We start from the raw sequence: 14,337 nt of genomic DNA, 5'->3' as shown, positions 1-14,337 counted from the left end.
ATACTTAGGGGAAAGCATAGAACCTCAATGTCTGGTCTTTAAAAACCGTTACCTTTTGTACACGAGGTGAGCACGCTACCATGAGAACCTCAAACTGTGTAGGCAACGACGAGGACTTCGATGCGGCTATAATTCTATAATTTTTTGTTACATCTGTAGTCTACATATATATAAGAGGATGTGGTATGAGTGCCAATGAGACAACTCTCCATCCAAATTCATTTATTTCTTATCATCATTAGAATTGCAATGTGTCGTAACTATAATAGTGGAAACGCATGACCAATTCATTTTCCATATTTGTTTTTTCTCGTTTGATTTTAATATAATATAAAAAAAAGAACAATAAACGCTATATAGTATTCAAGGAACACAACCATCTGACAACCTATTTAAATATTAAACGTTTTTCGAATCGTGAGAAAATTTGACCATGATTGAACGATAGCAATACATTTTGCGTTTGGATATGTATGATAGAATTTGTCTTTAAAAAAACAACGACAATAAACTGTAATCATTAAAAATTTCTAATTCTAATTTATTTTTCATTTCAGTTCAATTTCACACCCAATATGATAAACACATTACATTTGGGGAAAGAATTACCATCGACTGTGCCGTAGAGTCCTATCCACCGATTACTAATTCAACAGAAATAACTTGGTCATTAAATGGAAGCTGTGTTAATACTAAAAACATAATAAAATATAAGCAGCCAACACCCACTAGCCTGACCATCAATAATGCCACGTTTGGTGACCAAGGGGAGTACACATGTGCTGTTGAGAAAGATATGATTAACGGGACCAGTGGTGGATTTTGGCTTAATGTAAATGGAGGTAAGCAAAATTTAAAACTTATTGGTATGCTCGAATTATTGCACCAAGAGAAAACAATATGTATCCGCACTTTTTTTTTAAATTCGCTATATCAAAGTTGGATGTAGCTGAATTATTAACTCTAGGGTCACTTGCGAAGAGTTTTACAGACGTATAGAATAAAAGGTGGATTTTATTTTATCCCACAGCTTACAATTTATCTTGTTAGTAATTGATTGCTAATAACTGTTCTACTAATATCAAGAAGTGAAACGGTTTTGGGGATTAACAATTTAACAGTTATAAATTAGTACAGAGATCGATGTTAAACTCGTCAATGAATATCTTGAACAAGGGGTATGGCACGCCGTTTTTATATTTATTCAAATTTAAAGATATCTTAATTATTTAACAAGATATCTTATTAAGTATTAAGATATCTTTAATTTTTATAAGATATCTTATTTAATTTGAAAGTAAATAAGATATCTCTATTAGTCTATAAGATATCTCTATTAGTTTATAAGATATCTCTATAAGTTAATAAGATATCTCTATTAATTAATAAGATATCTTATAAAGTATATAAGATATCTTATAAAGTATATAAGATATCTTATAAAGTATATAAGATAGCTTACTTCTTTATAAAGATATCTTTTAAATACACACTTTATAAGATATCTTATTAAAGTCATATGAAACCTTAAATTAAAAAAAAATATGCATATGTTTTTTAAAACTAAATGGATAGTTTTCATTATACAACTTATGTACATATACTTTTTTCTGAGGAAAATTCTTTAATTTGTCCACATTTAGAAGAAGTTTACTTATTTTTAATTGCTTGCTGCCAGGAAGCAATTCGCCGACATATTTTCCGTATGCATAGTGACCTAAGCGTGACCCTCCTCGTAAAAATCCGGTGATAGCAATACGCATGAATCTGTCATTAAAATAAACAATTACCTGATTGTATATGTTAAACACGTGCTAAATACCCATGCTTTTTGTTGATTATTTACTATAGGGTGACGATCGGTAAACTTCGGCTTCAAAACACGGCATTTAATGAGTAGCCATATTTGTTGAATCATAACAGACAGATAGAAAAAAAATTGACGATTATACGATATATTTGCCTAAAAAATGATAAAATCGTGCACAAAGGACTAAGTTTATGATACATGTATATACATGCATTGGTTCAAGAATTGGATGAACATTATTTTTCACCAGTCACTCGTTTCTTATGACTTTAATTAATAGAGATATCTTATAAACTAATAGAGATATCTTATTAATAGAGATATCTTATAAACTAATAGAGATATCTTTATAACCAATTAAATAAGATATCTCTATAAGTTAATAAGATATCTCTAAAAGTTTATAAGATATCTCTATTAGTTTATAAGATATCTCTATAAGTTTATAAAATATCTCTAAAAGTTTATAAGATATCTCTATTAGTTTATAAGATATCTCTATTAGTTTATAAGATATCTCTATAAGTTAATAAGATATCTCTATTAATTAATAAGATATCTTATAAAGTATATAAGATATCTTACTTCTTTATAAAGATATCTTTTAAATACATACTTTATAAGATATCTTATTATTTAATAGAGATATCTTATAAACTAATAGAGATATCCTATTAATTAATAGAGATATCTTATAAACTAATAGAGATATCTTATTTATTAATAGAGATATCTTATTAACTTATGGAGATATCTTATTAAGTAAATAAGATATCTCTATTATAAACTATATAAAAGATATCTTATATAGTAAATAAGATATCTTATAAATTAATAGAGATATCTTATATTCTAAATAAGATATCTTATATATTTAATAAGATATCTTTATAAACATTTTAATAAGATATCTTATTTGATAAATCAGATATCTCAATTAATATATAAGATATCTCTAAAAGTTTATAAGATGTCTCAATTAGTTTATAAGATATCTTATTTAACTAAATAAGATATCTCGAAATTGAATAAAGATAATAACGGCATGCCATAAAGGGGTTAGTGCACATTTCGATCTACTAAAGTTACTGATATAAATGAGGTCTACATTTTTCTCTGAATATCAAGCAACTGCAATTGAAAAGAAATCCATTCTCAATTTTATAAATGAACAGGCTGAATTCACATTTAGTTAATGACATCTGATAATGCTAGGAAATAATGAATTGACCTATATAGATGAAATAGTAATAAATATTCCGCCGGATATATAATAGTTAAAATCTTTTTTCAGACTTTCCGAATGTGAACAGTAACATCATTTACAACACAGTGCAACACTCAGCATTTATAAGTGTAAACGAGTCAGCAGACTCAATTTTGATACTGACTTGTAGTTATGAATCCTTCCCAAATGCAACAGGTCTAATCTGGGAAAAGCAAAACGGTGATAATACACACCCGTTGTCAGGAAAAGCCACTGGTGGTACTTTGGATAACCCAAACATCACGTTCACTTCGGTAGAAAAATCTGACGAAGGAAATTATACGTGCTATGTCACAAATGCAGTAGGGAAACGTGCTGGAAACTCAGTATACATACAAGTTAATGAATGTAAGTTTTTGTCCTTATTACACTTTATAGAAATTTCTCATATTATCCATTTGCTGATTTTTCACTAGCCTTCATAAGTCCCGCCCAATAACAATATGTGATGATAAAAGCAACGGATAATACTGCCTGAAAGTAACACCCGCTGACCCCGAGTTTACTGATCCGGTGAGAATCAACTACCGCTCGCCGGTAAACAAATTCTCATTTATACTTCAATTATCTTTCTAATAACATAGCGCACACTTGAATCATACGGCGTTGAATGTATTAAAAAAAGACACTGCCCTTTGATTAATGTCCTTCGGTGATTTACATACTTGATGAATAAAATTATTACCTGCGATTGCGTTTTGGGTGATATCTATTTCTTCGCTAACACCTTTATCCAAGGGTATTATGTTTATATTATAAGATAGATATGTGTGCATCATCATGCAGAGAAAGGTTTGTGTTCTCAGAATACTATTGATAAAGATTCAAAGAATAGCATTGCAAATGGAAATGGGGGATATGTCAAAGAGACAAGAACCCGATCAAAGAGTAGACAACAGCAGCGAGAAATTCCTGCACCTCATGTGGTCCTCAGCTGGCCCCTAAGTAAAATTGTGTAGTATTTCAGTGAAAATTGGCGTCACACTCAACTCTAAAAAATATAAATGAACTAATATTGATCAGAGGCTCCTGACTTGGGGCAGTCGCAAAAATGACAGAAATAAAGAAAACTGATTTCACCTGTGTCTTGAAACATATTACGCTTTCTGTGCAGAAATAGTTTAGCTCTCGTGTTATTGTATATCTTTGAAATTTAGTAGTATCGTGTGTATTTATTGAAATCCACCATATGTCCCCATCGGACTCACTGTGTTAAAGAAGAGTTAAATATTTCGACTGTTCATAGACACACCGGATTAAAATTCGTAGTTAACACTATATCCAAGTAATTTTATATCGTACTTACACAAATATGATGTGGTATGATTACCTTCGATGCAACTCTCCACAACAACATTATTCATACTTTCAAATCCCGTATTGTATCTCTTTTTCAGCAATGTGTCCATGTCTCTGTTCATTCAAACAAAAGCTTGAGTTTTGGAAGAATAAAAATTTTACGAAGGAAGAAATGTTAGAATATATGGCACCTTTCTTGAAAAAAACCCTTGAGGAAATGAAGCTTGAACAGAACAAATTGTCCAAAAACATCCGCAAGCGTACAAGTGCGAAGGATGACAGGACATCTTCTCAGCAGATTGGATTAGTGGGTATAGTTTTCATTGCCGCCACTTTCGGAGTGATAATTGTATTCGATATCATTGCCATCAAAAGATATTTGCTAAACATCAGAGAAGCTTTTAATAGAGTTTAGATAATTTAATCTTCAATTTCTGCAATATTGGCTTAAATTATGTCAGTAAAAATGTTTGGTATACACACCTGTTTAGGTTAAAGGCAAGAAACGAAAATCTACAATTTTTTTAAAGAATATTTTGTTTAACTCAGTAACTACCTCTGTAGGCAGATGTGATAAATGATAAAGTTTACATTAAAAATTAGATTCTGGATTTTTTAAAAGCTTGTGATATAAAATAATGTTTCTTCTTACTGAAACAATGTTGCAGGTTTTTGGCAACTAGATTAGCAACATTTTCATGATGGCGAATTTTAATAATAACTTAAACGCGTTTTATTTATCATAATTTGCCTTATGTAGGAACAAAAAAAGATTTTACAAGACAGTTTTTGGAGGTGAATTGTCCTCTCTTTTTGTTTTTTTAAATTTACTTTTAATTCTTCTTTATTTCAATATTTTCAAAATCATAGTCTGTCCATACCTAAATACCTTGCTGAGTGTAATGAATAATAGTTGTAGTTTCGTACCTCGCTTAAGCTCTTTACAAAACAATTCAGAATCCCGCAATATATGGATAATCACTTACATGTTACCGTATAGCGGGTTATTTTAGCGGGTGTAAGATTTAGCGATTTTCATTCAATAACTTATAGGTATATTTTGGCGGTTATTATTTTGGCGAATTCAAAACTTTTATCTATACCTTTGCATGTACACTTTTAAATTGGCGGAATTATTTTGGCGATTTTGTTCTATCCGCGAAAATAAGGGAAAATTTACACCCCGCGGAAATAACCCGCTATACGGTATTTAACACTACAATCAACCCAATATTTAAAATTATTTTGTAAACAGTACATAATCTTGGACTGTAAATGTTAACTGCTAGCGTTTTTTTCTTTTTAAAGAAAACCACTTACATTGTTGTTCTAAGCAGATCTAAAATTTTCTTTTATATTCGTGATTTTCAACCATTAAATGTTATTATCTGCTTATAACAATATTGCGAATTTTCGCTTATCTGTACGTTATATCAATATTCAGGGCATGTATATCATTATCTCTATTTTTAAAATTCATTAATCATAATAGATGATAATACAAATCCTTGTTTAAACATTTATAGTTTGTATTAAACCATTCATTCATATTTCCATTTATACATGAGCTGCATTATGTATTTAGGAATAAAGCTTCTCCTAGTTTCATTTTATTTGTGGAAGTTAAGGTGCTTATGTGATCAATTATGGTACTTTTGTCTTTCATAAATCATCCTGCCCATCGTCAATTATCTTATTTTCATCAAAATTTTGTCTAAACTTTCATTGAAAATGTTACAATGTATATTTATTTAAATGAATCAAGAGTTATACCACTCACGATAAGATAAAGGATCTCGAGGATCTGGTTTTGAACATCTGTGTATTGGGATTATAGATCCCTCATTTCACCTATCCGGTACTTGACCAGAATTAAAGCATATGTTGAAATATTCATGAAAATAGAAATAGCAGAACCATTTTGGCACTGAGGGTCAGAAGTGATCGGCAAAGGTCACGTTTTTATTGCCTACAATTTGATTTTCATTTTTGTTTGTTTTGTTGTACATGTATGCGCCAATTTTTTCCGTTGAATTGGTGATTTCCCGTGTTGTATGTTAAAGTTGTACATGTAGACATCAATGTTGTCCTAAACTTGCATTCATTTGTATTGTTGACTTTCAGTTTCGAATTTTCCTTTAAATGAAGTTGCTTGGGTACTCTATCAGTCTTAAGTTTTTAAACGAATTTTATCTCACTTTCACAAAGGATCGGTGTATACTGTTGCCGTCACATTCAATCAAGCATTTATCTGTTACTCCTAACACTTTTAAGTTGATATTCATGTTTAAACTGATTTAGAGACCCTCACAAAAACTTTTTTTTCTTACAATGACTTTGAAAGTTTATGTGGACGTACGAGCTTTATTGTTTTCTGTGTATTTCCCACTTCTTTTTTATATAGTACATAAACTTTAATGAGGTAAAATTTAATCATTGAATTTTTTTATATATATATAACATGAAAAAACCTGGCCAAGACAACTCTACTCCTACCTTGTAATTTCTTGTACATTTTCGTCTTCTCTAAAAATATTTGGCTCACGGAAAACAATGCCATATTCTTTTTAATCATACAAACTATACAATCTCGGAAATGCATTCTGTTTCTAATTTCAGCAAGTTACGTATTCTTATTTGTAACTATGATGTGTTTTATTATCTTTACGTGTTGTATTGCATATTTGTGATTGTTAAAAAATGTGACAAAAAAGATGTAAAATATTTAAGATTTATTGTTTAATATTTGTATATGTTTGCATAATTCTTATTAAAATATTGAGAGAAATGTCCATAGATTTACATATGCCCCTTAATCTGTTATCTTAATTTCTGACAATTAACTGTGTTTGTTTTGGTATTTTATCACAGCTTCCTGTAGGAAGGATTAAAGATTGAGGACGATATTTGATATGGCGTCCCCACAAAATTAAAACCGTAAGGTGTCATTGTACTTATATTGTTCGGTGGGGTATCATGCCAAACTCTAAACAATAGTTTTATAAATTAATTGTTATGATGGCTTAACCGTAAAAGCCTGTTAATATTTGTTGATTTATAAATCTTCTGAGATCTTCTTATCAAATTAAAATAGACCGGTTCAATACGCCACTTAATAAGTCCCCAAACGATCAAATGAACAGAAAATGTTTTAAAATGATATGTCTCCTAAAGACCTAAAAACGTGATAAAGATTTCGAAGATTAGGACGAGCACACAGAAAACCAAATGACATACGTTCAAGTACAGATTATATTTTAATGTACTACAAATTTACCATACAAGAACCAAAAAGATGCTTTTTGCATTTGTATTTGTAAAAACCGACTTGCCATTAACTGTAAATAACAAGTATAAATCTGCAGGAGGCATATCATTGTAGGCAAAGCTTTTGCTTAATTGCTCTTTTAGGGTAATTAAATCTGTGTGTGACATTTACTTTTTTGTACACATATCTAGTTTATATTATCTTCAAATTTACGTATATTGTGTAAAATGCATAAATCATATTATTATATTGTATTATTGTCATTATATGTTGCTTATACAGCAGTTGGGTTAAAAAGATACGTTGTTGCATAATGAATTAAAGAACATTTTAAAGTTCCTATCAGAGGATTATGATTTAAAACTAAATGACACTTCAGAAAACACAAAGGTCATTTTTTATACTTTTCGACAGCTTTACAGTTTTAAACAAGAGAACAAAATTTTAAGGATAAAAAATGAGTTATGTAAAATCATATGATCAAAATAGTATAAGCATAGAAACTGATTTGTTTACTTTATAATACTTAAAAAGAGAAAAAACACAAACAACATACTACTCGACAATATACGTAGGTGTTGAATTGGAATATAAGGGATTGAAAGTTGTATCTCTTTTAATAAATAGAAAAATCGACTAAACATGCGAGTCGGACTTCTTAAGTTTACTTTAAAACGTATATACATCACGTATACGTCAAATGAAAGGAATTTTCTAATAAGTAGTATGACAACATATAGCAGTAAGTGCAGGATATTTAAAGCAACACATACGTAAATGAGACAGCAACCGAACGACACAAATTTCCGAATGACATCGGAAGGTCAAGGCACTGTATATAAAGGATCAAATATATTACATCAGCATCTCTATGCATGTGTTTGCACATTGGGTATATACAATCTTGTCTTAAACTATCAAGCTATTTTTGCGTAACTGTTTTAAGACTCTGGTGAAATCTGTCAAATTTTTAAACTATTATCTTTATTGAAATGCTATCACTACAACTCGTCTTTCCTAATAATTAACAGTATATAAACTTTTTACACCTAACAATGGATTAAAATTATATTAAAATATGATAACATTTATAAAGTACGAAAATCAGGTACGGGCTTTCAATTTTTATCATTTCGAATGTTCATTTTGACATTTCTAAGTTCTAACTTGACATTTCCTAGTTTGAACATAAAATAATGAGATGATCGCCAATGAAACAGCTATCCTTCAGATACCAATGACGTAGATGTTGGAAATAAATAGGTTGTCATACGTCCTTCAACAATGACCAAAACCGATACTACATAGCAAGCTAGAAAATGTCCCGACAAAATAAAATGGAAAACAAACTCAAATGCGAAATCCAACAACCAGGTTTAAGTACAAAAGAACAAACTGAAAAAAAAATGTCATATACAATAACAAACGACAACCATAGAATTACAAGCTCCTGACTTGGGACAGGCATATACAGAAAGTAACGGGGTTAAACGGATATAAACGCACTATCCATTATCCCTTACCAACCCGAGACAGGTGTGTAACGTAAGAACACAAGAACACATTATATAATCAGTTATAAAGAGCGTGGCTCATCAGATCAAAACAAAGCAAAACAAGCAACTAACAAAAACACTATTGAAATGGCTGATGTTATCCCCTATAACTTGCGACAACTTTAAAACTTTGTTGTCCATAAAAGAAAAGATGTTTCAGATCGATAGGAATACACCTTTGTTTATAATCTTTTGTCAATTATATCAATCAAGCACATAATTTTTCAAAAACAAATGTTTTTATTAACAATATTCTAAAACAAATATCCCGAGGCTATTATATGTATTTATGGTTGTTAATAATGTTTTTTATGCTATATATAGATGTGGTACTTTATTTATTCATAAATCATGTTTCATTTACGTAAGACACAAATATGTTTTAAGAAAAAATATAAGAATGTACATGTAAGTTATTTTCATGTAGGTTAGAAAAATAATGATACTCCATTAGTACACAGATTGGACTAAATAGATCTCTCAGGTCCATAATAAGGTCGTGTTTGATTGCAAGAAAACCAGATACGGTTTCAAAATCCGGTCTTTCAAAAACTTACAAATGCCTCCTCCATAAAAAGTAAGAAAAACGAGTATATCAAAACTTTATAGAATAGCGACAAATGCATATTAGCAACTGCTGTCGTCATATTTTTTTCTTTTATATAGTACATTATATCCAAAATGTTACAATTTTTACATTTTTTTAAAAATTCCGTTTTACATAAAATCAACTGATGTCTCTCGCTAATAAATTTACTTTTGCACATATAGTGTTTGCATATTTCATCCGGATCAATGACCACAACACTACATTTCATTGATGATTTTATCCCAAATCACTTTTCTAAAGATGGACTCGTCAATAATAAACGAACCAGTTATATAACGCTCATTTTGACTCCGATAAATCTTGTTTAAGGGCAGGTTTCATCGTTACCTAAATCTGAAAAAATCCGTAAAATAATTTGTTGGTTTTCAAACCAGGTTCTTTGTAATCAAACACGGCCAAACTGTTTTGTGTATATGTCAAACACTCGTCGTGAACAAGTTATGATTTTGTATTAGCTATGGCTCTAGTAATACGAATTGATGTTTTACAATTTTTATTATTTGACCCAGGTTTCCTATTATTGTTAATGAATGTTTAAAGAATATATTTAGTTTGCGTCATGTGAACAGGTTTAATTTAACCATTTCATTCATACTCTTTATTGTGAATATACATATTGAAGATGAACGTATTGTATTCTGCAAACGAAATTATGTTGTTATTTTTTGGTTTCCCCATAATTATATTTTGTCCTTAAAAAAAATCAATTGCAATTATAGATTTGAAATCACATTTTTTATCAAACATATAACACTTTTAATTTATAATTTCCTAGACAAAATTTCACTTTGTTTGTATGAGACAAATAGGATTTGTTTAATTGCCAAGATTATTTCATTCATGTATACTTGGCTAAAAAGTTATTTCATATTTTGATTAGTTTTCAATTTTATAAAACATTTTGTTATAAGAACGATAAGTTATCATAAGAACAAACATAAAAAAAACAAATGTCTTTCAACGTTGGTCGATTGCATCCGAATCGACGGACTCGATGTTATCCTGTTTTATGAACGTTTCAAATTGTTTTTTTAATATTGTTGTTGTTTTATTTAATTTTTGTTAGGGGTGGGGGGATGATCACTATTACTTTAATGAAGTAAACGTCAATCATGAAAAAGTTGAAAGTTATTTTCCTTTTTTTTTTATTCTTGTCAACCGCTAAGTCCGGTATATTTCATTTATTTAGAGGGGTCAAAAAGATGGGTATTAATTATATCTTTCATCAGGTATAAATTGAATAGTTTTTACGCAATATTTAAGCTAAAAGATATGGAGAGTCATATTTTATCATTTTCGTTTTATAAATAATGTGAGAAATAAAAATACTGTGGACTTTCATCTTGTAGTAAATACTAAACCTTCAGTCAGACTTCAAGAATATGAGCTAATTTTGTAGGGGTTATATAGTGCCTATATATATATATATATATATATATATATATATATATATATATATATATATATATATATATATATATATATATATATGTGTGTGATGCTACTAATTATAACTTGTCCACGGCGTTTGTATAATATTAGATCCATAAACTATGAAATTTTGTGTACGTTTCACATAATGTTTTGTTAAATTATTCAATGTTTGCTAACTTGTAACTTTAAAAAGTTCAAATTTAAGCGGAACCTAAACGTGTTTTTGAAAGGAACATATTCTTACTCGAGAGAGTATATGTTGCAATTACCAAGTATTTTTTTTAATTTGTAAAAATAAATGCAGAACTGCAGTTTTATTAGAGATATTATCAATTTTTAGGAACATTGCCTGTAACTTAGCAAACCTCTAAAAATCTTGTAAATGTTTATGTATCAAAATTTATTGAAAAATGTAATAGAGTTACTGAGAGTCACAATATTTAAAGTATTAGGAAAAAGTATTGTTTTGAAAGCAGCCTTTCAGTTTATGACACAGCGAATGATTAAGTATAGTAATAAAGGCAGTTAGTGGAAAGCGAACGAGTGTTTCATTTTTTTTTTTTTCATAAAATTTTATGTATGTTGATGTATTTTTACAAATAAATATGCAAGTTTCATTAATATCTTGTTTTGATTTTTAATGCCTCATTCAAATGTTTTGCACCCACACAGAGAGATCTGTGATAATTATCACTTCCGTTTCTAAAATGCCGAGTTTCTTTTAATACTTTTCGACATGGTATGGGTATATATAAAGCACTAAATGAAAATACATTAATGCTCTCATGTAAAATTATAAGTTTTTAAAACTTAAACTTGAAAAAAGAAGGTCATAGCAAAAAGTCAATGAGACACAGAACCATTCATTTTGCTTTTACAGTCAATTTGGTTCAATTTTGTCAAATTAAACAAACAAACATGGCTGACGAAATAATCACCTGCAAGTGAATACTTCTACCTCATTGGATTCGTATTCATGTTACCTTAATCTATACCATTTGCTTAATATTTGTTAGGCATGTATTCGTGGTGTTTAGCCATTAAAAGGAAATTAATACCAACATAAAAAATGAAACAAAGGTGAGCCATTTCGTTGACTGATTCGATCCACAACACAATCATTTTTATATCGGTAAAAACGATGATTAACTTATTTGTTTAACATATAACTTGAAATCAAACAGACCTAAAAATGTATAATTGCACGAGGTCGCCTTCTATCTATATTTATGTTTATGTTAATTTTGGGTTATGAACGTCTGCCAATCTTCGAATGTCATCTGGATAATTATAAGATCGCGTCTCGACTGAGATACATGCACACGAAATGCTGACATATTTTATCAAGTACACGAATTGTCAACTGTCTATTTCCGACATATTGTAATTATTCCCCCACTTAAAAAAAAGTGGGGGTATGCTGTTTTACCTCTTTCAGTCCGTCCCTCAGTCCATTCATCCATCCGTCAGGAACTATACTACAAGGATTTCTGAAATTTGTGTTCAGGGTTTATATAAGTCAGTTATGCCGTGTGATGCATTTTCACATTCATCACTCAACTAATTCATGTTTACCAAACACTTGTATCATTTCACACATGATAGCTAAGTTGAAAATGTTTGTTACATTTTCTCATGAACTACATTTCAAGAATTATAAAATTTGGTTTCAGTGGTAATATAAGTCAGCTATAACATGTGATGCGTTCAACCGCTTCCTGTACTACTGGGTCAATGCCACTGCTGGTTGAGTTTTAATTTACCGAGGTTATCACCTGCCCTCTAGTTAACAATCAGTGTTGACATGAATAATTATTGATATGCAGCTTATAATTATAAGTTAACTATTTACAAAACTTTGAATTTTTGAAACACTCAGGCTTTTCTACCTCAGGAATAGATTACCTTACCTGTATTTGGCGAAAAAAATAAGAAATTGTTTGTCCTGATTGCTCTTCAAGTTCGTACTTTGTTTGGCCTGTTTAACTTTTTTTTATTCGAGCGTCACTGATGAGTGTTTTGTAATCGATACGCGCGTCTAGTGAAGGTACAGAATTTCAATCCTGGTATATATTGTTATGATATTGTAATTATTGTATTTATTTATGTTGGCCTGATTTGTATTAATTAACGGACTACTGGCGCTTAAAAACAGACAATACAAATTGTAGAAAGAATATAGAATATTTATTACTAATAATACAACAAGTATATATGTACAAAATATGTATGTGTGGATATTTGATAGGCCGCAGATAAAATGTTTAACCAGTTCCAGGGAGACAAACAAACCGATAGCCAAAGGATTGAAAAGAGCATATCGGTGACCCTATGATAACATAAGTGTCAAAACATCCCTCCTACGTGCAAGAGTGGACTGGACGGAGAACCCCCCTCTGTTTACACAGACCTCTGAAAACAACAGTCTCTCCGATTTTTTAAATGCAAACAACCTGAATTACGTGTACTGCGGAGATGACACCTCCCTTCTGATACCAGAAGTGGAGGGGATTCCTCTTGATGACAAGAGTGAACCCTAGGAAATTATTTGATACCCTCCACTAAAGAGCCGGTAGGGTAGAGATATGTGCCAGAGGGGGACAGTTCCAAGTCCGTTTATTGTCTCCCTGAACCGCCCCCTAAAGGATCTGCGACATTCAAGATTTTGTATAACCAAAATATAATCTTTAAATTTAAAGTTAGATTCATAAACAAAAATTAAGTGTAAATTTCTACTACGCTAAAGTAATAAGTCAATTATAAACTGATAGTGTCTAATCAACGCAGACAAATTAAAAGTCAATCATACACTGCTACTGTCTTATCAGCATTCAAAGGAATAAAAATGTCTTTTTATCAATTAATCTACACTTTTCTCCATATCTTCTCAGTAAACAAAGTCCATCAAGACATCAACATCTGTCACACAGCGTGAAGCTGAAAAATACAACAAACTGGCACAGCAATATCGTTCAAATAAATGCATTTACTACAAAAAGATATAATAGATAAGTAGTAATTAAAATATTTAAAAATAGATTTATTGGGAGGCGTGGGTGGGATTTTTTGTTATAACAAAATGTTTGTATAAAG

At 30.1% G+C, this 14,337-nt stretch overlaps 1 long non-coding RNA gene across 1 annotated transcript; it reads left to right on the top strand.

Annotated features, from left to right (window-relative positions):
• The first annotated feature begins 567 nt into the window (after positions 1–567).
• On the top strand, positions 568–5,984 carry LOC143062393 (uncharacterized). Its single transcript, XR_012974727.1, has 3 exons — positions 568–842; positions 3,105–3,425; positions 4,475–5,984. It is a non-coding gene; the product is annotated as an uncharacterized LOC143062393 (long non-coding RNA).
• The last annotated feature ends 8,353 nt before the right edge of the window (positions 5,985–14,337 follow it).

This window comes from Mytilus galloprovincialis, chromosome 2 (assembly GCF_965363235.1).
Source record: "Mytilus galloprovincialis chromosome 2, xbMytGall1.hap1.1, whole genome shotgun sequence".
Taxonomy (NCBI): domain Eukaryota; kingdom Metazoa; phylum Mollusca; class Bivalvia; order Mytilida; family Mytilidae; genus Mytilus; species Mytilus galloprovincialis.
The sequence above is the reverse complement of the archived record's forward strand: the minus strand, read 5'-3'. Positions and strand labels throughout refer to the sequence as shown.